At 50.6% G+C, this 2485-nt stretch overlaps 1 non-coding gene across 1 annotated transcript; it reads left to right on the top strand.

The window, feature by feature from the left end:
* Positions 1-431: 431 nt before the first annotated feature.
* On the top strand, positions 432-504 carry Trnak-cuu. The gene has a single exon. It is a non-coding gene; the product is annotated as a tRNA-Lys (tRNA).
* The last annotated feature ends 1981 nt before the right edge of the window (positions 505-2485 follow it).

Here is a 2485-nt window from a genome sequence, read left to right as displayed (position 1 = left end):
TGCGGGCGCAATGAAATGTCAAATGCACCACCCTGTCCTTTCTTGTGACATTGAAACGATGCAGGGCTGCAATCGGGCAGGCTCGCCAACATTGTTATTTTTCAAACATGTTAGCTTTTACCTTAGGCTAAAACACAAATGCCTGTGGCCAGGCATAGCACAGCAACCTAACTTCGAAAAGTCTTGGAGCCGCGTGCTGCCCTGGCCAACGCGAACAAAGGAGAGCATCGAATGCACCTTCCAGCCGCGCAGGACAGCCTCCTTGAACTGCACTGTTCGTAGAGGCCAAGCACCGTAGCATGAGTTTATCCGCATCGGCAAGAACAGAAACCCATCCCAAATAAAAAAGAAACCCCGTGCCAATAGCAATACAAGACTATTTACGGCACCGATCGGCAACAACACGAGTTGCTCGACCCGGCGAGTACGCTGCCCGGCTAGCTCAGTCGGTAGAGCACGAGACGCTTAATCTCGGGGTCGTGGGTTCGGGCGCCACGTTGGGCGCCAAATGTGGGATTTCCCTTTTGGGGGTTACCACTTAGAAACACAGAAGGTTCCTTGGGTCCGGGTAAAGACGTGTTTATTGACTCAAATGCCAACACGCTTCGCTCTTAGACAAGAAAAGTCTGGAAGCCGCACGTTGGGGCGCCAAATGTGGGATTTCCCCTTTGGGGGGGTATCACTTAGAAACACAGAAGGTTCCTTGGGTCCGGATAAAGACGTGTTTATTGACTGAAATGCCAACAAGCTTCGCTCTTAGACAAGAAAAGTCTGGGCGCTGGCTCAATTGCCAGTATCACCTGGTCGGTTTCCCGCGCTGCCGCATTAGACAGATTTACTGGAAATCGGAGGCCCACAAAGAAAAACCGAGCTCCGTAGAGCCAGGGCCTCCGCCGACGAGAGCCCCTGGCCCACCTTCGGGGCCAGCTTATGTAGCCTAGGAGAATGGACGCGCCCGGGGAGGCCACTAGCAGTCGCGTCCATTATAACTCTTAAGGGTGCGCCGGTGGCACATTCACAAAAAGTGGGCAAGGGAGCGCCAGCCCCTTCGGGGAATTCAGCCTCGGTTCCTTGCATCCGGGAGGCCGACGCCATTGGTGACAACGACTCCCACGGCCTGCTCAAAGCTAGGCCTGGATAGGGTATAGTGAACCAAATGGTTCCCACAATATATATATATACACAAAAAGAAACGTGGCAAAGTTTTCTACTGAGGTATTCCAAACAAGATGAAAGTAGTTGCTGTTGCAAATTATGACTATACTGTTGGTCTGAAAGAAAGGTGACCGCGCAGGCGGACTCATGAAAAGTGGACATAACTTGACCTGAGACAGGGAAGGAAAAGAAAGGTACGTCCCCGAACACACAGCTGTTTTTGGAAATGCTGTGCATTGACCCTCCGTTTTGCGTATCTTGTTTCTTCCCTGTCTCAGGTTAAATCATATCAACCGGATGTTTCTCTGGTTCAACAGAGCAAGCAGGCGTCTTCATCAATGTTGTCGATCTGCTCGCTTACGCGCCTTCATTACGCGCCGGGACCGTAAAACGCTGGTAACGGGAACTCTTTATGTGCAGCCGTCAACCGCGCGATTTTTGCTTGCCCCGACATGTTGCTTTAAAGAAGGCACGTAGCGCGCATCCCACATTCTTTGTAATATTGAAACAACTTTCTCTCAAATTAACTCTTAAATCTATTGCAAAAGGACGCAAGAAAGTGGTTTGTTTTAACAACGCCCAATAGGTTTTCATTGTTTTTCAACATGAACTAGAACGGATGTGATGGCCAGTGACCCACAGGATTGGTTGCCGTCGCTTCACTAAGCACAGAAACTGCTCCCCGCGTCTAGTAAATCCTACCCCGTATTCCGCTCGTAGGGACGCCTTGGGGACTGCTTAGCTCCTTCAGGGGTCTTCACAGGAGGGAGAAATCCCGGGGATTTCTCCCTCGCGTGAATACCCCTGAACGGCTCGCCGGGGTTTAGCTCCGGACTTCAATCAAACAGGTGACAGGCGTCAAGGTTGCGATGACATAGAGGCGTCAAAGAGGGCAGAGCCGCGACGTGAGCGTTGCTAGGATACGTTCCGCCTTTACATTACGTCACTTCCATGTACCTTTTCTCAAATGTCGAACCTTTCTATCCAGGACCAGATAACGCCGCCCTCTGACGACGACGCGTCTTGCGCGCCTTCGATTGATATGCGGATACCCTAGGAAACAAAGAAAACCTCTGTGCAGCTCCGCGAAGTCATGGCGTGACAAAACGTGGCGGCCGAGGCCATATACTACATGGTGAGCGCTGGCACACTCTTCTGTCGGCAGGTCAGGATTGCAGCAAGTCGCGGTAAATAACTAGTAAAAAGGTAGTAACGGTCAGAAAAATGTAAAGTACATGCTGCATTTACTAGGTTTTTACTACCTATCGCACTTTTGAGGTAGTTAATATTTAGCGAAAAGGTAGTAACGCTCAGAAAAAGGTCATACCTG

This window comes from Ixodes scapularis, unplaced genomic scaffold (assembly GCF_016920785.2).
Source record: "Ixodes scapularis isolate PalLabHiFi unplaced genomic scaffold, ASM1692078v2 PGA_scaffold9__187_contigs__length_104089568, whole genome shotgun sequence".
Lineage (NCBI taxonomy): Eukaryota > Metazoa > Arthropoda > Arachnida > Ixodida > Ixodidae > Ixodes > Ixodes scapularis.
Note: the sequence above shows the minus strand (reverse complement) of the source record. Positions and strands in the feature narration are given on the sequence as shown.